We start from the raw sequence: 25,226 nt of genomic DNA, 5'->3' as shown, positions 1-25,226 counted from the left end.
TTGCCATACTGAAGGGCGTGTGGTGTGCCTGACACCCGTGTCGACAGTGCCAAGCTATTGATCACAGTGCTTCCTTTACCGATTGCTCTGCTTACCAGGCGTGTTCAGCATTGAGGATTCAACTCGTGCAGCGCTCTGTGTGAAGACTTCCTGAGCCCCGTCCAGATGACACTGATCAGCTACTCTTTGGCTCTCCTCTGTGCTATCATCACTAGATCCCAGGGCCCATGCCGCACGCCCGCATTGGGTCCTGGGGCTCCTTTCTTCTTGTAGATTGCAGTCTTCTCATGAGCTGAGAACCTAATTCATCTGTGTATGTGCCTGGCACAAAAATATACTTTATATTCATGGCCATTTGCATAAATAAATGCAATAAGAAAGGGAAAAACAAACAAGAAATGGAATAAGGCTCGGCCGGTGTGGCTCATTGGACTGAGCATCGTCCCATGGACAGAGGGGTCCCGGTTTGACTCAGGTCAGGGCACGTGCGGGGGTTTCGAGCTCGATCCCCAGTAGGGGGCGTGCAGGAGGCAGCTGATTGATGTTTCTCTCTCACATCGATGTCTCTCTCTCTCTCTCTCCCTTCCTCTCTCTTGAAAAAAATCAATAAAAACATTAAAAAGGAAAAGGAATGAAATAAGGAATACAAAAGTTCTCATAAGTTTAATAAAATGGTAGAAAATATCAGTGTAGTGCTTACCTAGGTTTACCTACGCTCTGGGGGCAAAAGTTTCTCCTCCAGAGTGTTTAAAGATGACTCATTACAAAAAGATTTAAAAATTCCCCAAAATATATATACGTATGTATGTGTGTGTGTGTGTGTGTGTGTATAAATATAAAACTTTTGCTTACTAATGTGTTTACAGAGAAACTGTACCCAGGGGGCTGAGCAACACCATGAATGTATACACAAACCAAAAAATTAAAAAATAAAAAGACTAAAACCCAAATCCTGGCATTCACAACTTTTAATAGCAAAAGCTTTTTGAAAATGAAGACGGTTCTCAGACATTTCAGTTGAAGAGTCCAAAAGCCAGGTGGGCACATACACTAAGGTTTGTCAAGCGGTTAGGAGACATTTTGCTTTTCTCGAGGCCGTAATTAGCTCCCAGAGTGTTACCTTAGTGTTGTCTACCTCTTCCACCTGTGCACTTTTCCACTCTGAAGTTACACTTTGAGCACCGGTGATTTTCCACGATACCGAAGCACGGGCTTGCAACCATGGTTCCTCGGGCCTCGGAGCTCGAATCCCAGCATCAATCACATGAGAAGTTTATTGGCACCAAGACACTTTCTCATTATGAAACACCTAAGAGAAAATGCTTCGTAATAAATGTGGGCTGGAGCTGGCAGTGTGAGTCTCAAAGCAAACAACAAACTTGCAGTAGTCTCATTATATGTAATTATCAATTTTTAAATCATGGTATTAAGGCTCACCATTGGGCATAACCAAACATATGGATTTGCTAGCTGCCAAGACTGGAGGTTTGATATCCAGCCATGATCACCTGTTCTTATTAGATAGTCCTCATGATCAATTGTTATAGTTAACATTGTGAAGCTATCACACTCTGGTTTTCTAAAGAAAAACTTGAACAAATAGTTTATGTTTACAGCCCATTTATTCCTTATTTTACCACTCCAAGTGTAAATGATCTGTCACTTAACTAGAAAAGGGAGATGTATATTTACTCAATTGAAATGTACCGATATTAAGTAACTAAGCGTCAGAAAGTACGCTGAGAACTTGATGTGATATAACATGACTGTTACCCCTTCCTGCTCTCCTGAGTGTGCAAATGGTTGCTGAGGAAGAGAAAGGTAACAGTGACACATATAACTAAAGCAAGAGGGAAATGATCACCTTAGAGCTATAATTATTTTTATAGGAGTTCAAAGAAACAGAAATTTTCATCAATCTGGGGATGAGGATAAGAGAATGGAAAGTAAGGACCATTGAAAATGTAAGATGGATGTTGAGGGGGGAAAAAGATTTGAAAAAGCAAAGGAGGCCTTCAAAAATAGCAGAGAAAGAGCATAGCGGCTGGGCACGGTGAGGTTCTGGACGAACCGTGGGAATCTGAAGACCTTGGGAAGGAAAGATGGGCTTCATCACACCAAGTGCAAAGCAGAGGAAGCTGCATTGACTTTAGTTTCCTTAAGGGATTTATTGGAGGTTTTTGAGACAGCTAATAACATGGTCAGTGTTGCATTTAGAAAGATTAATCTAAAATCAGGATCGCTGGACAGTAAAAGCGATTGATTGGAAAAGTCAAGGTAAAACAAAGGAGAGCCTGAACTCGGCACTTGACAGGAAAATTGGAAAGGAGTGCATTCCTCTACATAGCAGTGGAGGAATCTAATATTTGACAGATGATTGGGTGTAGATAATGAGAATAAGGTAAGAATCAAGGATCAATTCAACATTTTATTAAATGTTTTTACTGATTTTTTTAGAGAGCGAGACATAGAAACATCGAAGTTAGACAGAAACATCCACAGGCTGCCTCCTGCACGCCTCCTACTGGGGACTGGGCCTGCAGCCACAGACATGTGCCCTGACTGGGAATAGAACTGGGAACTGTCAGTCCACGGGACGACGCTCAATCCACAGAGCCACACTGTCCAGGCTTCCCTGGTGTCTTTGAAAGTGAGAGATGGTTTTCCTAACCCCTCGGGTTTCCATTAGGCACTTTTCACAGTGAGGGTTGTATATAAGCTGTGAGACATGAGCAAAAATGTGGGTGTTGTTACCTCTGATGCTGCTCTGTGCAGTCACTAGCAGGTTTTTCTTCCACTGTGGCTGTGGGACCTGCTATATCTAAGGGCAAGAAGAAAAGCATGTGCACTATGGATAAGCTTCAGGTTGGGTTAACGTATCAAGGGGCAAAAGTATTCTTTTGACAGTAATACAAGGTGATGTAATTTTTTTGCTTGAATTTTCTCTCTCTGCTCTCAGACAGGGATAAATCTTAAAAGGACAACTTTTATCTGGGGCATGATAGCTGTTCTCCAAGGATGAGCTATTAGTGTGACATCCTTTTCTAGTTGTCGCTTTTCCTTGAGTCAGCTCTGCACAAGCTGACAGAATCACTTAAACCATTTGATGCAAACATTCAAACAGCGAATTAGGTAACTTTAAGGTGTCTTCCAATTCTGGGATTCTGTCATTTCAGCCAAAGAAGGTAATGATGGGAAGGACTTTATTAAATTTTATATTTCTGTGATAGTAACTGGGGTCGTTTTTCAGACAATGATAATTAATGTTTTTTCTAATTAATTAGGAAAACAAATATTTATATCCATTAATGATGGCGTCTGATATTCTGAGGGGTTTAAGCACTTCCTTTTTGTGTTAATGACTTCTCTAAATGAAAGAGCAATATTTGATGCTTGGAGAAGAAAAAATTTGCAGAGCAGTTGGTAGTTTTTAAGGCTTAAATACAAAAATATAAATATATATGTACATATGTATAGTATTAGATTTAAGTGGAACAACAAGCAATAATACATTTTTAATAGTCATTATTTACCTTAAAATAAGCATGGTGATTAGTTGTTGTTCCTCAATGAGTCAAGGACAAGAGGAAATAATTATTAATAAACCATTGGAGATTCCAATTTAGTATCTGAAAATAATTTTCTGGAAGATGAATGACACTGAGGTGAGTGCTAATGTAGATAATGTGATTTTGGAGTGGATGTCCTGCTGATCAGATGTTTGCTGGGTGGGCGGATGAGAGCTTGGAAGATGGGCTGCTGGTCCCACCCACAATTTAACTTTTATTCAAATACCTGTCAACATCCACATTGAAACAGCTATTATAAATCCTTTATGAATTGGAGAAGATATAAAGGAAATAAACACAATTTACCTTAAACATAATGCTACATGCAACTAGGTCATGCTTTTTGTTGACTTCTCATTACTTTTGCTGTCACCATTATCAGTGTGGAAAATATAGATATATTTATTTCAAAGCTTATTGTGGTTTGATTCTATGTGATTTTTTTCTTTTACTAATTGACTAGGTAATCTAATAAACGTTTATCGATCCTCTCTATATGCCAGATACTTCTCCAGATACTGAAAATATGGCAGTAAAGAAACTAGTGTTGCCTTTAGAAGGCTTTTGTTCACGCTAAAAGAAAAAAATTCCTGTATATTTAGATTTTTTAAAAACAGTTAAATAATTCATGATGTATAAATAAAAGAGTAAGAGAAAAAATTATTTCTAGGATTATATGATAATAGAAAATAATGAAAAACTTATAAAACAAAATCTATAAGATGCAGTCAAAGTGGTCCTTTGAGAGGGAGTCATAGCTTTAAATATGTGTATTAGAAAAGAAGAAATATATCAATTGTAATAGTAATATTAATTTTAGAATTATCAATTTTTAGAATTTAGAAACTGAATACTGAAGTCAACCAAAGAAAATGGAAATAATAAAAGATTAATAAAATAATAAAAGATTAAAAATGAGAAAAATATAATACAAAAAGTTGAGATTAATGAAAACAAAGATGTCATTGTAACTAGCTCATGATTTTAAAGAAAACATCAAATAGAAGGATACAATGACCTAAGAGACTGAAAGAGCATTTCTCTTAACCTTTCTCTTACTCAGGAACATTGATTCCATTTCTCCCTTCCCCTCAAGGTCAGCTCTGTCCTCTGCTTTAAACTACCAGGTCTGCTGATACACAAACGGTGGATACTCTCCTATGACAGAGTGGCCAACGTGGGAAGTTAAAGGCTCCCAACCACAGTGAACTCACAGGTCGCTGTGGGAATCACTCCTTGTGAGGGTTTAATTTGTCAACACAATGCCTCATTTTTGCAGAGAAAAAGGAAGTTTGGGAGAATCCAAAGTTATTAAACATAGGCACTCAGAAGGATAGGTGCTGACAGAGTAGCCAAGAAGGTCATAACCTACATCTTCCTTGAGCTTTTGCTGGCAAGATACTCTCATCTCATCAATAAGCAAACTTCTCAAACTCCCCAAAGAGCAGACCTCTTTTTGGAGGGACTTAAGAAATATTTTAGCTTAGATTTCCATATCTTTAATTTGTGTTAAATATAAAACCTGGAAGACATTTATTTTCCACCCTATTAATGCATGACATGGTTCACTAGCTCTGACTTCACCCTGGCACTCTGATTATGGTAATGAGAACATTCATTGGCTTACACCGCTGTGCATAAGTTACTTATTCTGCGTTGGATCCAAATGTCAGAAACAGTCTCACATTGTCAGTTGGAGTGGGTAGGAATTATATATATACATTTATGTATATGTGTGTGTGTTCTTGTATATGTATATGCATATGTATATGTGCATATATATAAAAAATGATGTACTCTGGCCTGGCTGGTGTGGTTAAGTGGTTGAGTGTCAACCCATGCATCAAGAGGTCGCTGGTTCGATCCCCGATCAGAGCACACGCCCAGGTTGTGGGCCAAATCCCCAGTGGGGGGCATGCAGGAGGTGGCCAGTTGATGTTCTCTGTCATTGATGTTTCAGTCTCTCTCTTCCTTTCCTTTCCTCTCTCTCTAAAATCAATAAAGGAAATAAAAAGATGTACTCTGACCTAGAAAGAGCGGTAACTGGAGCACCAGGAGTTAATTGTTCTTTGTGCACACTAAGGGAATCAGGGAAGAAATATTCTTTCCCTTTGCTGACAGTCTGAGGTTTAGGGTGAAAAGTGTTCTGGGCCACCTGGCCAGTGTGGTTCAGTGATTGAGTGTCAGCCCATGCATCAAGAGGTCACTGGTTCGATCCCCGGTCAGGGCACATGCCCAGGTTGTGGGCCAAATCCCCAGTGGGGGGCATGTAGGAGGTGGCCAATAGATGTTCTCTCTCATCGATGTTTCTATCTCTCCCTCTCCCTTTCTCTCTCTCTAAAATCAATAAAGAAAAAAAATTTTTTTTTAAGTGTTCTGGCTCAGGGTTTCCCAGACTTGCTCATCACTAAGAGTCACCTAAGTGCTAGTTAAACATACAGATTCCTGAATCTTAAGAGCTTTCAATTGGGGAGTTCTGGGCTTCTGTATTTTTAACGTGTGCTCTTAAGGTGACATTAAGATTGAACACTTTTGGGACACATTTCTCTACCTGGTTCCAAGGCCTAACAATTTTAAACCAGATGCTCACAGTCTTTTGGGATTGTTTTCTATATGACACATCTGATTTTACCAATTATCCTAACAGAAGAAGATGGTGTTCATTAATCTGCCAGTCACTTGGTGCACCTGTATTCACTAACCTCTCTGAGCCTCGTTTCCTGAATCCCAGCTGTGGAGACAATATTAATCATACCATCTACATCCAAGGGCTTTTTAGCGAATGTAATGAGCTAATGCCTATAAAACACTTACCATAAGACTTGGAACAGAGTAAGCTTGCAATAATCTTAGTTGTAATTATTATTTCATAGAATAATCTTTTGCTTATCTAATATGATAGATTATTTAGGAAAATGTTGCAATTCTTCTCCTTCCTGTTCCAAGTGTCTACAAAATGTGGCTTTGCTGTAACTCCCATTAGAGATGGAGCTTGTTTTCCCTACACTTACATCCGGATGCTCTAGTCCATTGTTCTGACCAATAGAGGGCAGTGGCAGAAGGGAAATTCTGCTGGTCCGAGCCTCGGCTTCACGGGGCTTGGTGTATTTCCCTTCTGTGAACATACGAACAAGCCCACACTAGCCTGCTGGAGGATGAACGACCATGTGGACCAGCCCAGACAGCCAGGCGTCTCAGCCCAGCTCCAGACATATATGGAGCCCCAGTCAAGATCAGCAAAATGCTACCCAACTTACAGCCAACTGGAGGCAAATAAGGCAGCTCAGCTGAGCGCATCAGAAGCACCCAACTAACCTAAGAACTCAAGAGGAATAATAAGTGGGGATTGTTTTAAGGTACCATGTTTTGGGGTAATTTGTTACCCAGGCACAGGTAACTGATAAATCTGCTATATGCCCACTACCAGCAAACATAGACACAGAAGAAGCAGAGTAGGGTGAAGCATAAATCTGGAGGGACAGACAGAGCCCATCTGCACAGCTCTACAGAACATACTGCTTAAGTTCTTCCACTGCCTCCTTCCTCCTCGGCCACCTGGAGAAAACCTGCTCCTCTATCCAGGCTCAGTTCAAGAACCCTTCTTTGCCTCATCTGTGCACCAAAAGACTGACCTCTGAGGACTGCACCATCCCATGGGGGCTCACTGAACTTGACCGAGGAGAGACACTAGGTAGAGATTAGTGTGTGGGAGTAGAGAGAAAGCTGGGTAAACGTTCTGGCTTCTTCCTTGCAAGGCCATGAGTGGACAGTGGCTGGCTGCATTCCTCTACAAAGGCCACATCTGCTGGGCAAGCCTCTCCTCCACAGTACCAAAACTACAGTTCTCTGTACATTCTGTTATAGAATTATACACTGAAACCAATATAGTGTTATCAACCAATGTTACCCCAACACATTCAATAACGAGTTCTCTCCATTCCCAGCGGTGGTGCTATCCTCTCCCCAGGTGCCAGCCTCTGTACACGCAATAACCTTGTACGCGCAATCATTCTATCTGAGGGTCCCTAACTCTGTTCTCGCCTTAGGAAATATGGTCTCCTTCAACCTCTGGCTCCCTTTTTACGTAAAGGAACAAAAAATTTATTAAAATATTCAAATACCATGCAATTCATTTAGTTAGAGTATATGATTCAGTGATTTGCAATGTTCTCACTGACTTGTGCAACCGTCACCACAATCAATTTTAGAATATTTTCATCACCCTCCCCCTAAAACCTTGTACCATTCAACAATTATCTCCCCATTTCCTCCGCCCTATCCACGCCCAAGCAACCATTGATCTATTTTCTATCTGTGTGGATGTGCTTACTGTAGACATTTTATACAAATGAAATAACATAATACGTGGCTTTTCGTGACTAGCTTCTTTCACTTAACACAATGCTTTCAAGTTTCACTCGTGTTGTAGCATTTATCGGTATTTCTTTTGTTTTAATACATCACATTTTATTTATCTGTTTATTAGTTGATGGATATTTGGGTTGTTCCTTTCTTTTTGGTTATTAAAAATAATGTTGCTGTGTACATCTGTGTATTAGTTTTGACATAGGCCTATATTTTTATTATTCTGAGTACATATCCAGAAGTGTAATTGTTGGGTTGCATGACAACTCTATGTTCAACCTACTGAGGAACTTCCAGACAGTATTATAGGGTGACTATACCATTCTACCTTCCCACCAGCTGTATATGAGTGTTCTCGTTTTCCATATACTCGCCAACATTTATCTGTCCGTTTTTTATTACAGTCATTTCAATGTATGTAAAGTAATATATTATTAAGGTTTTAATTTGCATTTTGCTGATGAGTAATGATATTGAGCATCTTTTTTATGTCCTTATTTGTCTTTTTTTTTTTTTTTTTTTTTTTGAGAAATACTATTCAGATCTTTGTCGATTTAAAACTCCCAGTTTTTTAAACACTTCTTCATTTGGTTCCACCTGGATTCCTGCTAGGATCCCAACTGATATGTACAGCAGGACCATCGATTTACAGAACAGGCCCTACCTCAATTTCATGATGGATTTAGAGCAAGCTACTTGTGCTGGTTGTGTAAACATAAAGAAGAAAATTATTTCCATATTACTGCACTGACCTCAGCAATTTCTTTTAAATTGAGGCTATATCTCAACATGGTCTCTCAATCACCTACTTTTCATTTGAATCACTTATTGCTACACTATCCTAAAAAATGGAAGAATAGGTACCTCTTGGTCCAAGTCATAAGAAGTTGAATTTTAGGGCTCCGATTTTGTCAGTGCAAACTTTCTCAGCAAGCCCTGGAATTGGAAACATCTTAATAAGAAAAGCTAGCCCAGTTGGTGTGGCTCAATGGTTGAGCGTCGACCTGTGCACCAAGCAGTCACTGGTTCGATTCCCTGTCAGGGCACATGCCCAGGTTGTGGGCCCAATCCCCAGTGGGGGCATGCAGGAGGCAGCCTATCGATGTTCTCTGTCATCAGTGTTTCTATCTCTCTCTCCCTTCCTCTCTCTCTAAAATCAATAAAGAACAAAAAATTTTAAGAAAAGCTATAGGTGAGATTGAAGATGGCTTCTTCTTGTGAAAATAATTCAGACTTTGGTAAAACCCAGCAGTTCCAATAAAGTTGGGGTTTGGAGCCACACAGAACTGAGTTTGAATATCTACTATATTATTTATTGGCTACATGAATTTGGGCAAGCTACTTGGCCATTTCAGCCTCTGTTTCCTTATGTATATACTGTATATAAAGTATTTGTGAAATTGATAGGGGAAAGGGCATGTAATAAGAATAGAGCCACAGCCTGGCCAGTGTGGCTCAGTGGATGGAGCGTCCTCCCATGGACTGAGAGGTCCAGTTCCATTCCCAGTTAGGGCACATGCCCAGGTTTTGGGCTCAATCCCCAGTAGGGGGCACGTGGGAGGCAGCCAATCAATGTTTCCATCTCTCCCTTCCTCTCTCTCTAAAAAATCAATAAAAATTTTAAAGAAAAAGAAGAAATTTTAAAAAAATGGAATAGAACCACCATTGTTTAATGATTATTCACCTTACTAACTATAGCTCAGAGGTTTCTTACAGACCCTGGGAAACTGGAGGATGTGCTAAAAGAAGGAAAACAAGGCTGTAAAAAGATAAGACACCTCAGAGCCTGGGAGGGCCCATGTCTCCGAAAAGAGCTACATTTTGAGGGTAGACCTAGGACAAGACACGCTTTGACTTGGTTACTGTGTCTGGATCCTGACGCCACCTCTGGGAGTTTGCCTCAGGAACATTGACCATTCTGTGGTCCCAGGAATGGGCTACGCTGTTCATAACCTCATAGAACATCAGCCACCTTGTTACTGGATTTCGAGTTCCTGAAGGCCAGACTGCAGACTCTCCCCTTCTCCTTTCCCTATTACACTCAGCTTCACACAGCTTTCTCCCTCACCTGTATATAATCAGCCAACTGGCAAGGGGAGTCGGAGAAGAATTTTGAGGAGGGCCCACTGTCCTCATACTGCCGTCATTGTTGGAATGCACACTCATATATGATTCAACTCTGTCTCTGCTGAATTTGGCTCAGGTAGTCACCGGCGGCCTCAGACCCTTTTTGTGTCTGGTATCAAAATGTAAGTAAAATAATACAAATGGGACACCTAGAAAGAGTAATGATAAACAATGATTTCTTTCTCCATTGTTCTTACAGTGCTGTTTCATATTGGTTTGTTTCTGGTCCTGAAAAGTATCTTCCTCCTTCATAATGCTAAGTATTGACACTAGAATTAATGCACTTATGTTACAAAAGACATGTTTTATCAATGCAATATGTGAATGCATTTAAATATATGCTTTATAGTAAAAATACTAAGATTTTTAAAATTCTTATTTCCTTTTCAAAAACAATAAATAGCCCTGGCTAGTGTAGCTTAGTGGGTAGAGCATTGGTCTGCACACCAAAGGGTGATGGATTCAATTCCCAGTCAAGGGCATGTACTTGGTTAGTAGGTCAATCCACAGCCCTAGTCAGGGCGAATGTAGGAGGCAATCGATCAAGGTGTCTCTCTCACATCAATGTTTCTCTCTCTCCCTCTCTTCCTCTCTCTCTCTCTCTCTCTCTCTCTCTCTCTCTCTCTCTCCCCCCACCCCCTGCCTCCCTCCTTTCTACCCTCTCTAAAATATCAATGGAAAAAACATCCTCAGGTGAGGATTAACGACAACAATAAATAAATAAGGCAAAGTGATAGACCTCATAGAGTTTACATTCTTGGGAAGACAATCTCTTTATAAAATTATAGACTAAAAAATAAAATTGTGCATAGGGGTCTCCCCACAAGCATAGAAGCTTCAGAAATAGACTTGTCATTTATCTAAAATGTGGATTTGATGACAAGGTTGGGAAAAGTGGCCTTGTACCCTCTATTGATAATTGTGAGCATGCTAATATTTTGTATTGACAACATGCCAAGTGAAACAGAGTTCTCTTTTCAATTCATTTCTCCGAACTGATGAATTATGAATATGAAGTGAGGAGCCTGTCTTAGGATATTAATGTTATATCTCAAGGAAGCAAGAGAAAAAGCTCTGACCTTTAGGAACACAATGAATTTATAGAAAACCAGTCCTCCAGGCATCTACCCTGAAAAGTGCACTCTTATCTACGGACCACACGGACCGAGTACCCTTTTAACACAAATAGTAGCCATGTCTCCTTCCTGGAAATTGTGGAACTATGCTTGGACTATAAAAGAGTCCAATTGTGCAAAGAGCTAAGAAGGAAGCTACATAGGCACTTGGACCTTGCAAGTGGAGAGATTTTTTTCATGAATCCAAATGGAACATCAAACAAGCACATTTTAACCAAAGAACATATGTACATGATGGGAAACCAATGAACATAGAACAACAGTGCTTGGGGTGGGGGTTGGGGGGATGGGGAGGACAGCGTCTGTGGAGGGAAAAAGGAGAAACATCTATAACAAAAATAAATTAATAATAATAAAATGTAAAAGGATATATATATACACACACACACACACACATATATATATATATATATATGAACACAGAATGTTGGCAGTTGCAGAATATGGTTCTGGATGCTCTTGTCCTAAAATTATATGTAATCACTTTATTAAAGTGACTCAGTTTGAACTCCCTTAATTTTTTCTTGCCAGTCCCTACTAAATTCACTTTGTGGAATATTTTTTCTTACCCCTGGATAGAAATTCATGTAAATTCTATAGCAGTCCCAATCATTCTGAGATGATAAGATCGCTCTCTTTTTCAGGTACTAGAAAGTCTTGTTGGGTTAACTAGTACATCCATTAGGTCTTGACCACCTTATTTGCAATTTCAAAGCTGACTTCCACCCCAGCATTCCACAATCTCCTTCGAGGTGTTTTTTTCCTACCTTCTAATAAATAATTTACTGATGTTATTTATTTTCTGTCTTCCTTCACTAGTAAATTTCTCGAGGTCAAGGACTCCTCTCTTTTTCTGCATGCGTGGATGGTGTTTACTGATTGAGTCGGTGAACCTAAAACAGCGGCGAACACATTGTAGGCATTCACTTCATAAATATTTACTGAAAGGAAGAGTGCACCTGAAATCCAAATTCTCAGCCAGGTTAAATCTTCTCTGCTCTCCCAGGGTGGGCTCACCTCAAGCAGGACCCTGAAGGACGAGGATGTTGCAGACAGCTTCTCTTAGCTTCTCTCCTGCACTAATCGGCTGCAAGAGGCAGGATGGGAGGTAAGCGAACACAGAATCACCCATGGCTGTAATTTGTCAGCAGGTACAATTTAATCACAGCTGTTTGCTAATACTATTCTTTTTTATTATTATTAACCTATTTATTTATTTTTGTTACAGATGTTTCTCCTTTCCCCCCCACTGATTGCCCCCTCTCCACCCTCCCCGCCCTGTCCCAGCTTTGTTGTCCATGTCCATTGTTCATGCATACATGCATATAAGTTCTGTGGTACATATACACAATGGAATACTATGCAGCTGTAAGAAAGAAAGATCTCTTATCCTTTGAGACGACATGGAGGGACCTGGAAAGTATTATCCTAAGTGAAACAAGACAAACAGAGGAAGTATCATATGCTCTCACTTATTTGCTAATGCTATTCTTGTGGGATGGTTTGTCGGACATAGGTGATGCCCCGACCGGTAGGTAGGCTGCTTGTGACATGACTTAGCTTCTGCATCTAAATGTTTTATTTTCTGGTCTTGGCCCATTGGTTCAGTGGTTGGAGCGTCAGCCTGCGGTCCCGAGAGACCCGGGTTCAGTTCCCACTAAGGGCATGTACCTCAGGTGCAGTTTGTCCCCAGCCCTGGTTGGGTTGTGCGGGTGGCAGCCACTCGATGTGTCCCTTTCATGTTGACATTTCTCCCTCTCTTCCTCTCTTTCCCTCCCACTCTATCTGAACAAAAAAATGGAAAAATGTCTTCGGGTGAGGATAAATAAATAAATAAATAAATGCTTTATTTTCTGTGCTTCAGATGAAAATAACATGAGCTTGTTATAACAAGCAAAATAATTATATAACATAAAGGTTTATAAAGGCAGAACTGAAAGGGTTAGTAACATTTCAAAGGGTAAAGGTAAGAGCTTGCAAAAGGTGGAAACTGTGAGGAATGTGTTGCTTGCATGACCTTTGCTCAGCCTTCTGTTGAGTCGGATTATCTGGATTATCTGCAAGACAATGAATCACCCAGCAGATGCAGGACGAGATACCAGACTAGTCCAACCGCAAAGTGGACAATGGGCCAGGCAGAGTATGTCAGCAGGAACTGCCGGAAGCTAGAAGTAGAGTATATAACCTACACCCCAACTGTGATTTGAGGCTGCACCATTACCCAGGTGCAGGTAATGAAGCCGTTTTGCTCTACGTTGACCTTGCGTTGAGGATGTGATCTCCTGAAGGCTCAGACCTTTTAAAAACAAAACACCTAGGGGGATTCCAAAATGGCGGTGGAGTGAACGGAGCTACACAGACCATCTCCCAGGACCAAACTGGAATTACCACAAAAATAAAGGCAAATCGTCAGGAAAAAGCAACAGAAAAGCAGCTTGGAGGACCATATAACCAGGGATACTGATCGATCCTGGTAGGCTTGCGGAGGCATGAGAAGGGGGGCTGGGAGCCCATGGACAGCAGAGGCCTTAGCGGGGAGCAGCGCCCTCGGGTCACACTCCCAGGCAGCCCCACAGCGCAGAGCCGGACAGAGGCTGAAACAGCCACAGCCACTCACCTTGGGCTCCGGCAGAGGGAGGGCAGACTGGACTGGAACTGTGTGGTGACAGTCGGGATTTGGAGGGTGCTCAGAGCTTTTGCTGAGTTGCAGCCACCCAGGACAGTGGTCATCTTACTCCTTCCCAGGGCTCTCGGGGATTCAACCCCACCCGGTGGCCAATGAAATGCAAATAGAGGGCCATGAACAACCGGCATCTGCCCCAGCCTCTGGAAATCCCCTTACTCTGAACATTCAATGGAGTTTTTCATTCAACTGAGAACCCAAAGCTCTTCAGGTAACCACTACTGATAGCCTCCAGGCAAAAAGCTAGAGGATAAATGTACCATTCCTGGGCTAGCAGCTCTAACCAGGAAAGTAAGACTTGACAGTGGTGTTTAACGTGGGTCCTCCCTCCCTCATCCAAACCCAGGAGAGGGAGCCACAAACAGCAGAACACCAACACCCACAGGGAAAATTTGGCAGGCTCCAAAGCCCACTGTGATAGCCAAAATGGTGAAACACAGAAACAAAAGCCAAATGAAAGAACAAGAGACCTCTACTGAAGATGAGATAAATGAGGTGCAGTTAAGCAAGTTAACAGAACTAGGATACAAAGCCATGATCTTGAGGAAGTGCAACAGTATGTGTAAGGACATGAGCACCATGAGTAAAACATAGAAATATTGAAAATCAACCAGTTGTAAATTAAAAACCACCAAGAAGAAATGAAGAATGACATATCAGAAATAAAGAACACATTGGAATGTCTAAACAGCAGAGTAGAGGAAGCGGAGGACCGAATCAGTGAATTAGAAGACAGGGTAGAAAAAAATCAACCAATCAGAAAACCAAAAGGAAAAAACAATTCAAAAACAGGAAGACAGCTTAAGAGATCTGTGGGACAAGTGGAAACGTAATAATATTCACATCATAGGAGTCCCCGAAGAAGAAAATGAGAAAGGGTTAGAGAATATATTTGAAGAAATAGTGACAGAAGAAATAGTTTTCTGATTGGTTGATTTTTTCTACCCTGTCTTCTAATTCACTGATCCAGTCCTCAGCTTCCTCTACTCTGCTGGTTAGTCCTTCCAATGTGTTCTTAATTTCTGCTATGTCAATCTTCATTTCCACTTGGTTGATTTTCAATGTTTTTGTATCTTTACTTATGGTGCTGATATCCTTACTCATGCTGTTGAGCTTCCTCAAGGTCATGACTCTGAACTCTACCTCTGATCATTTGCTTAACTGCATTTCATTTATCTCATCTTCAATAGAGTTTTCTTGTTCTTTCATTTGGGATTTGTCTCTTTGTTTCACCATTTTGGGTATCTTGGTGGGTTTTGGAGCCTGCCAAATTTTCCCTGTGGGTGTTGGTGTTTGCTCTTTGTGGCTCCCTCTACTGGGTTTGGATGGGCCTGAGCAGGCCCACATTAAGCTCCACTGCCAAGTCTTACTTTCCTGGGTAAATTTTCAAGCCCAGGAAAGGTTCAGTTATCCTCTAGCTTTTTCCTGGTGGCTAGTAGTCTCATTTACTCAGTTCCTTGGAATGTAGCCCTGTTGTTCTGCATTAGAGGATTTCCAGAGGGTGGGATAGATACTGGTTGTTGTTGAGCCTCAATTTGCATTTCTTTACCTCACCTGGGAAAGGCTGAATCTCTCAGGAAGGGGGACTGCTGCTTTTCCCCACAGCTCAGGAAAGGAGCACACTGGCCACCGTCCTTTGTGGCTGCAACTCAGCAAAAACTCTGAGTGCCCTCCAAATCCCGGGTGTCCTCATAGAGTTCCAGCCCAGTCTGCCCTCCCTCTGCCGTAGCCCCCCAGGTGAGTGGCTATGGCTATTTTAGTGCTCAGTCCTGGCTCTCTGTACTATGGAGCGGGCTTGGTCTTTATTCCCCAAGGGCACTGCTCACAGCTAAGACTGCTGCTGTCCGTGGGCTCCCAGCCCGCCACCCTCTAGCACCTCTGCAGATCCTACCAGTATCCCTAGTTATATGGTCCTGTCCTGCTGCTTTTCTGTTGCTTTTTTCTGAGGATTTGTCTTTATTTCAGTTGTAATTCCCGTTTGGTCCTGGGAGATCGTCTACGTAGCTTCTATTCACTCCACCTCCATTTTCACATCCTCTATGACTATCTTGTGAGTGGCAGGGTCGCACAGGTCTCTCTGGTGCCCCCGCACCCTGCAGGTCCCACGGGCAGGCAGCTGGATCGCACCAGTCCCTCTCGGGCTCCAGCTTCCCACTGCTCTTGTGAGCTACCGGACAGCACAGTCCTCTGTGGAGCCCCAGGTCCCACTGCTGGTGGCTGGGGAGTGCTGCTGCCCCATGGGGCTCAACTGCTGCTCAGCTTTTGCTGTAGTTTTTGGGGATGGGTCTCAGCTGCTGGTCTGTGCTTCTGCTGCCTGGGGATGGATATCTGCTCCCCAGCCTCTGTTGCTGGGGGTATATGTCGACTCTGATCAGGCTGCTACTATGGGGAATGGTGCTGGGCTCTGAGCTGTCCACAGCTTCCACCACCGGCACCTTGGGAGCTCCACTACTGTGCAAAGTTCTATGTTGACACAGAGTGTCCACTGGTCTGATGGTGCCAGGTATGCTGGTGGGTTCATGTTGCTGGGCCCTAGCCGCTCCCACTGCCTCCTCCCAGGGAAGACCCGGGATCTTCCAAAATACTGGGACCTCCCTGTGGGCAGGGAGGAGGCCCTGAAGGGCCGCTCACCGCGGTAGCAGGCTGCTCTGTCCACAGCACAGGACCATCTGCTCCGCGACTCTGCACTGCTCGGGTGTGGTCGTCCACCTTCATGTCCACTCACACTCTCTACACACTCGCTCACTCTCTCACACTCCCCCTCCCCCCGGTCCTGCCACCATCTGCACTCATCTGTTTTAGACACAGTGTCGACCGCTCACAGTTCACCCGTGACTTCCTGCCCGTGCCTTGCTGACCTCTCGCGATAGATCTCGTGTTTTCCTGGCCGAACGCTGCTGACCGCTCACAAGGTAACTGGGTTTGCACTTGCATTAGCTATTGCAATTCTTGAAACTCAGGGTAGTACAGGATTATCGTGTTTGTGACTCTTCGCCCTGAGGGTCGAAGTTTGGAAACCAGCACACTGTTCTGTGTTCTCCCGCAGACTCCTGTCCCCCCCTCTCCTCCGGGCGCGAGACCGCACAGTCCAGGGTACGGGAACCCAGCAGTCAGTGTCAGGCTGGCTGCACGTGGACTTTTCTTGATGTTTAGGTTTTTATTGCAATTATAGTTATACAAAAGTTTCAACCATGACGAATCGTGAAGGTGAAGAACTTTTCAATGAATTACATGCACACACTTTATCTGATTGTCCGAGTGATTTTGCAATATATTGTAGTGATGTAGAAACTGATGGTTTATCAGAAGACAGTCATGAGTTGGATATTAGACCACCTAAATGACAAAAAAGAAATGCAGTAAGATCTGATAGTGAAAGTGATTTTGAAGAAGAGTGGATTGAAAATGATATTACACCAACTTTGGAGGATTATTCAAATATTTCGGGTGCAACTGCCGACTTCAGTGATCTACGGAGCATCAGGGAAATGACGGATTTACTTTTTAGTGTTGATTTTTTTTATTTATTTATTTGTTTCTCAAACCAATGTATACCACCACTGAATGGGACAATTTTATAAAAAACCTACTAAAACTGTACCATGGATGAAAGTTACCAATATCAATTTAAAGAAGTTTCTTGGTTTGTTGATATTGATGGGACAAACGGGAAAATCACATTGGAGGAATTACTGGTCAACGGACCCTTTGGTTGAAGCTCCAACATTTCCTAAAACTATGAGCAGAATGAGGTTCGAGCAAATTCTTACATTTTTCCATCTTAGTGATAATTCTCAACATACATCTGATGAAGACAGACTGTATAAAATTAGGCCTCCCTTGGATTACTTTCTTCCAAAATTTCAGTCTTTGTATGTACCTAAGCAGGAGTTATCCCTGGACGAAACAGTGATACCATATAGAGGATGTATCAGCTTCAGAACATATTATCCAGCAAAAATAATAAAATAGGGGATTTTAGTGAGAATACTTTGTGAAAGAAAAAGTGGATATTTTCAACTTCGAGATGTATTCGGGTGAAAGCAAAAGACTACAAGAAACTCTATTATCTGTCTTAGAGCCATATCTTGATTCTTGGCATCGTGTATACCAAGATAATTACTGCAATCGCGTTTCTACAGCTGAAATATTAGAAAAGAAAACGTTAATCTGTGCTACCATAAGAGAAAACCATGGCTTGCCAATGATACTAAAAGAGAAATCAAAGAGTCTTCAGAGCGGGGAAATGACGTTTACGGAAAGGACCCATTGTCCTTATATCATGGAAAGATAAAAGACTAGTGAATATGATATCAACTGTCCACGATGCCTCTGTGAAAACAACTGCAAAGCAAAAAAGAAATTCTACGGAAGATACAGTTAAACCTGCGAGCATATCAGATGACAGCAGATACAGGAAGGGAGCCGATTGAGCAGACCGATATTAGCGAACGGCGATATCTTTCAAAAAAGTGTGAAGTGGTCTAAAAAAGTAGCATTCTTTCTGATTAGTTGTGCTTTATTCAATGCATTCAAAATTTACCGTAATTACAATAGACAAAGTAAAATAAGTTACCAAAAATGTCTCCTTGAAGTAGCTAAGGGGCGGACATCTGCTGGGTCAAATGAGTGCAGCTCAGAACCTGACACTTCTGGTCCTTCTAAAAGAGCTCCTTACATGGATTCACCTTTAGGCTTTCAGGGCAACTAACAGACCACGTTTTAGAAAAAATAGGCACTGGTATAAAAAAAAAATCCAACTAGAACGTGTAAAGTGTGTGTTTCAAAAGAAAAGCGCAGCAAAACCAGATATATTTGCAAAACGTGTTGCGTACCATACACGCAGGTGATTGCTATACAGTATACCACACCAAAAAAAAACAAAACAAAAAACTCAAATATATAATATGTATAAAATATAATATGTAGCAAATGTGTACAAAGTTTCATTTAAATTCATTATAAATAAAGTATACTGAAGTTCATTTAGATTGTTTCACTTTTATACTCAATTACAAAAAAGTAGCCAGTGACATGATATAACTTCTATTTAAACTTGCTGATGAACAATGTGTTAAGAATTCCTATTTAAACCATTTATATTTTGCACTTCACTTTGGTGATATTTAAACCAAAATATTTTATTGCATTTTTTTTCAAAGGCTAGAGAAGCCAGTAAAAAAGTCAGAGAAGGGTTAGATCAAAAGCACGTGATTCCACCCTGACCGGTGTGGCTCAGTGGTTGGAGCGTAGGCCTGAGTAACGAAGGGTCAAGGGTTTGATTCCCAGTCAAGGGCATGTACCTGGGACGCAGGCGCAATCCCTGGCCCTGGCATGTGCAGGAGGCAATCAATCAAGGTGTCTCTCACATTGATGTTTCTCTCTCTCGCTCTCTCTCTCTCTCTCTCTGTCTCTTTGTCTCTCTCTCTCTCCCTCTCCCTCTCTCTCTCTTCTCCTCTCCCTCCCTTTCACTGTCTCTAAAAATCAATGGAAAAAATATCTTCCAGTGAAGATTGCCAAAAAAAACCACATGTGATTTCTGTAGAATTCCAGGCTCTGTACAGACCAGAACATGAGGTTAGGACAAGGAGAGGCCTCCAAGTGAGAAGATACAAGAGGATGAGTTGCTATAGTTGTTTTTAAACCATGCACTTCTTACACATTTCAACCCTATTTCTTGAGGGGAGATAGATGGACTTTCTGACAGATCCTGGTCATGGGATAGAAAGGCAGGAACGTGGGATTTGTAGCCCTTCGATTTGGTCTCCCGTAGCTCCTCTACCACTTCCTAGCAGGTGCTATCAGGCAGTCACCAGGCTCCAAGGCGTCGTTTGTCGTTTTCCCCATCTGTGAAAAACAGAGCCATCTCACACACTGCTGTAAAAACCTGAGCCCACAGCCCTCCGAGCTGGGTACTATTAGGCACTCCAGGAGCACTGAGTCTCTGTCTTTCCCCTGGACACAGCCCGCATTTGCCTCTAGACAGCAAAACCATTTGAAATTCAAGCCTTATGTCCCTCCTGCTGGGAAGAGGCGAGATTGGAGAGGCAACACCTTTCCCCTCCAGCCAAGCACATCTGTTTCTATCTGTGTGTTCACTTTCTGTCTTCGTCCAGCCGCACACCTAGAGTTGGAAGTACCTCGAACTGGCAGATTTGTGTCTTGCAAAAATATTCTTCTGGCTTATCTCTTCCTAGTAAGCGGTGTTTATAAATCACTGGAGCTTTCTATTTGAACCCAAGATCTAGTCAACTACAGAGTAAAACAAAAACTCAAGATAGCTGAGGGACAACATCAAATTTTGATTAATCTGGTATCTTAGAGTGTCTCTAGGCAACACTCACCTCCTTCCATGATGATTTATTGCCTGACACGTCAGCTTGGGAAATACACACGTTTTCAGCTGAAAAGGACTTCTACTGGGTAACAGGCCCACATTCTGCCTCTAGGCACGGAGGTTTCTAACATTGTCACTAAGTTCTTGCTGCTTTTTCCCCACTTCTTAGACCTTGGGTTTAAAATACTCTTTCTTTTTTCTTTATTGTCGAAAGTATTACAGATGTCCCTCCTTTTTTCCCCTTTTGACACCCTCATTCCCACTCCCCCCACCAACCTTCATGGCACTGTTGTCTGTGTCCATTGGTTTTGAATAGATGCATATAAGTTCTTTGGTTTATTTCTTCCACCCCCTCACCCCCTTCCTCTGAGGTTTGTCAGTCTGTTTCCTACTTCCATGTCTCTGGATCTGTTCTGTTCATCAGCTTCTTTTGTTCATTATATTCCACAAATAAGTGAGATCATGTGATGTTTGTCTTTCTCTGACTGGCTTATTTCGCTTAGCATAATATTCTCCAGGTCCCTCCTAGACGTATATTAAATAAAAGCTTGTTTCTCAAGTAATTCATCAAGGAGCCTTTGGTTAACCTCATCTAACCAGTTATTAACTGAAATTTTCTTTTTCCCCATCAAAAGGAAATAAATACTGCATTCTGGTTAACCCCTGGCACCTGCATTGTAGACAAGTATAAAATCCCCTGATTAATATTAAGCTTTATGGCACACGGCATTGCATTAGAATCACCTCCTCCAGTGGTTAGCCAGGAGAGTTTGTCCCAGGGATGTGATCTGAATAACTCCACACAGGGAAATAGTCCTCCAATTGGGGCCCCAGACAACATTATCAGCATCACCTGAAGCTTATTAGGAGCGTACGTTTTCAGTTGGTTGGCACACTATCCCCTACACCAAAAGTTCTCGGGTTTAATTCCTGGTCAGGGCACATACCTAGGTTGTGGGTTTGATCCCCGATTAGGACGTGTATAACTGATTGATGTTTCTCTCTTTCATTGATGTTTCTCTCTCTTCCTTCCTTTCTCTCTAAAATCAATAAACATATCCTTGGGTGAGCAGAAAGAAAGAAAAGAAAGAAAGAAAGAAAGAAAGAAAGAAAGAAAGAAAGAAAGAAAGAAAGAAAGAAAGAAAGAAAGAAAGAAAGAGAGGGGGGGAGAGAGAGAGAAAGAGGGAGAGAGAGAGGGAGAGGGAGAGAGAGAAAGAGAGAGAAGGGGGGAGAAAGAGAGAGAGAGAGAGAAAGAGAAAGAGAGAGAGAAAGAAAAAGAAATGAACATTTTCAGACCCCAGCACATAAACTACTGAGTTAGAAACTTCACATTCTGTTTTCAAAACCCCTCCAGGCAACTGTGATGTGTGTGAAAGGTTGAGAACCAGTGAATTGGAGGGCAACCCATCACATCAATCAGCACACAGGACTGCATGGCACCGGGAGGTTCACCAAAATGTTGGGTAGGAGCGCCGTCATTGACAGTTGTCTAGAGATGCTTGTGTCTGCGTCTACACATCCCACGTTGGGAATCAGGGGTCGAAGCCCACAAGTATTAGCCATTTTTTCACAATTTAATGCATTAAGTGTCAATCTAACAGACTACAAGAATCCAGGGAGCCTTGTGAGGGAAAGAACAGAGTCTGAGGTAGAAATTCCAGTCACTTTGAGGAGTGTATACCCAAATTCCGAATTAAAGTTACCTGGACTCTCTGCCTAGCAAGACATCACTAGAGGAAATCAACGAGAATCCTCTTGGTCAAACGACTCTTCCAGTGGTTCTCAAACTCTGGTCTTGATTACTGAGACCAGAGAGAATTTGTTTTTGCAGGGTCTGAGAAAAGTGGACACCTTGCAATATATTATAAAACTCTCCTGATAATAAACATAGCAATAGGTTTCCTAGGGTCGTTTCACATGCTCTCATATGTTGACCGGTGGTATAATGCTTGACATGAAGCCTTGAAGGTTTGCACCTCTGTTTCAATCAAAGGATAAATTTTGAAGTATCTAGATAAAGTTCTACTAAATTTACTACGAATGGAGCATGAGTTAAACAGACAGGATATTAAATTTCACTCTAGAAGTTGTAAACATTACCTCCATTTGAAAAGCTTTAGGTAAGTATTAGACAGTAATAAGTTCCAGGTTGTACTCAGAAAAATGCCTGGAATACAACCCTTGTATGATGTTGTTGGAATATAGGTAAACACATTTAACAAACTTCAACGATGGGCCAGACTGGCTAAGGTGAGTTTGTAACATCATCTCAGATGGAGCCTTTCCTGAGTTTCCCAAATAAATGTACTCTCTTTCTACTCCATACTTTTATCTTGTTTGTACCCTTTCAATGAGTAATTGTAAGTTATCTTGCATTACAGCAATGTTTCCTGGCTCTTTGATACTTATAACCTATCAATGCCATGAAGATTTTGTTGAATTTATTAAAACATAACTTCTTAAAAATTTACAAATAGCCCTGACCAGATGGCTTGGTAGGCTGGAGCATCATCCCCAACACCAGAAAAGGTGTGGGTTTGATCCCTGGTTGGGGCTTTTCTGGGAGGCAGCTGATTAATGTTTCTCTCTCCCTTCTTCTTTCTCTAAAATATCAATAAAAACATATCCTCAGGTGAAGATGAAAATTTTTTTTACAAATATAATATAGTACAATATTACATATGCTTTTAAAAACCTCTATACATTATTACTACTCCCAACATATTATTATGCTTTTTATGTTAAATATCTTTTATCTAACTTGAGATTCCCTTCTACACACACACACACACACACACACATACACACACACACACACCACAAACACACTTTCTGAAAAATTTTGAGCCTCTATGTTCTACCTTATTCATGCATATAGAGCAAGTGGCTAAAAATGGGCCTTATACATGCAAGACAAACAGTAAATATCTGTTAGATTAATAAATGACATAAATGACATGTGAGCATATATTTTGAGTCATTGGACTCTTCCAGTCAAGGCACAAAGACATAATTCACATTAAAGGCATTTAAATTGGACTCAATGAACCAACTTGTTAGTGAGGCATCATGCTGCCCTTGGTTTGGTTTCCTTAGCAGCCAATTGGGATCTTTGTAAAATAGTTTATAGGCTTTCTTCTTAGCCAAATTTCTGGCTGTATTCATCTATAATCTGCAATATCATGTGTTTTGTAAACCAAAACCCTAGCTAAAGCTGAAATTGATACCCTACTGCAATTTGGTTATACTAGACCATTTTTATTTTTTATTTTATTTTTTTGATATGTACCCCCAGCGGGATCCAAACCCGGGACTCTCTGGTCCGCAGGCCGATGCTCCAACAACTGAGCCAAACTGACCAGGGCACTAGACCATTTTTAAATAATAAAAGTTTTACAATGAATAAGTTTGCAGTATAGCTGTTATCCAGGTAACTACGTCTAGTGCAGGCAATGAGCAGGTAACTAAAAGTCCCCGATGCCAGGTGGTTTAAAACAGAAGGTCGCAGGGAGTGCGAAGAAGGGGAAAGCATAGGGGCTGAAGGTAGCACATCAGCTGGATGACTGCAATCTTAACATAGCTCAGATGAGCAACAAGCGTGAAGTCAGTCGGGGAGCTGCTGTACACGCAATGGTTTTCTAGCTTTGCTGTCTTCAAAAGACCCAGTGTTGCGACTACATCCTAGAATATGATATCCGAACTTCAGGGGCCCAGGCATTAATGTAATTTTTGGACTCCTCAGATGATTCCAAGGTACAGCCAAGGTTTCCCCCGACTGCTCTCATTGAAAGTGACATAAATGCAAAACCCTGGACTTGGAGAAAAGCACATGTTGGTGGTGAGCCGCCAGCATCTGTGGATGGCTTTGCTGTCATTCCTCAAGAGGTGGAAGTCTCTCTTGTAGACCACATGTGGGTTATGACAGGAGCTACATTTTTAAACCCTATTCATGGCAAATGTTTATATCAGAGAGTTTGTCTGGTTTAGGATGAAAAATATGACCTGGCTTAGGATGCAAAGAAGGAAAGTGTGGAAGCTGAGTGGATACCTCGAAGGGCAAGACAGTCCGCTTCCCCTGTGCTGGGAACAGAGACTTCCTTATAGACACCCAGGTAGACGAGAAAGCACAGCAGACGTGGTTTGCATTGAATAAAGATCACAGATTCTTCTTAATCACCACCTTCCCTTTTTATGGAGTAAGTGTGAATTATCGGCAGTTTCATCATTTGTAGTCGGAGCCTGAAGCAGATGTTGAGGTTTAGTTTAAAATGATGTGTGTCTCTTATAACAACCTGCAATGTGTTCCCTAAGGACTATTTACCTTCCACATTCCATAAACCCAGCGCGAGGAAGCTTATTCCTAAAAGCGTTTGAGGTAAATTAAGCACAATGAGTGCAACTTCCTTTAGCGATAACATTTAGTGGAGTTACTACAGGGCTTCCTGTGTCTGCTTTGAGTGGGCATTTGCCTGAATGGCTTTGTTTAACAAGCTTTCGTTCCCTGGCTTATGTGATTTAAAGTGCTATTACAACTATTTGTCCTTAGGAGTTTCACCACCAACATGTGGCAGCCACAGTTTGACTTTCTTGATATTTAAACGTATCAACAGATTTTTATCAGCTACGATCAATTAAAATCAAATAGCCAGTCATACTAAAATGTCAATAAAATATGAAGTATTTAGGATCAACCATTATGAGAACTATATGGCACATAAGAAAAAACACTAAAATTTTGTTAATACGGAGAGAGCAATACATACCACATTTCTTAATGGCAAAACAATATTTCAAAGAAATAAATTCATCCCAATTTAATGTTTTGGTTTAATGTGATTTTAATTAAATTTTAGCTAGATTTATTTAGACTTCAAAACACAATAACCATTTGAAAGAATAAATAAGCAAGAAAGTCTAAGAAAAAAAGAGAGCCTGGTGTTAGAAAGACTGTAAATACAAACTGTAACACTGGTAAAAAAAAAAAAAAATCGACCAATTAATAAAGCAAA

Source organism: Molossus molossus, unplaced genomic scaffold (assembly GCF_014108415.1).
Source record: "Molossus molossus isolate mMolMol1 unplaced genomic scaffold, mMolMol1.p scaffold_m16_p_4, whole genome shotgun sequence".
Taxonomy (NCBI): domain Eukaryota; kingdom Metazoa; phylum Chordata; class Mammalia; order Chiroptera; family Molossidae; genus Molossus; species Molossus molossus.
This window is presented reverse-complemented; position numbering follows the sequence as displayed.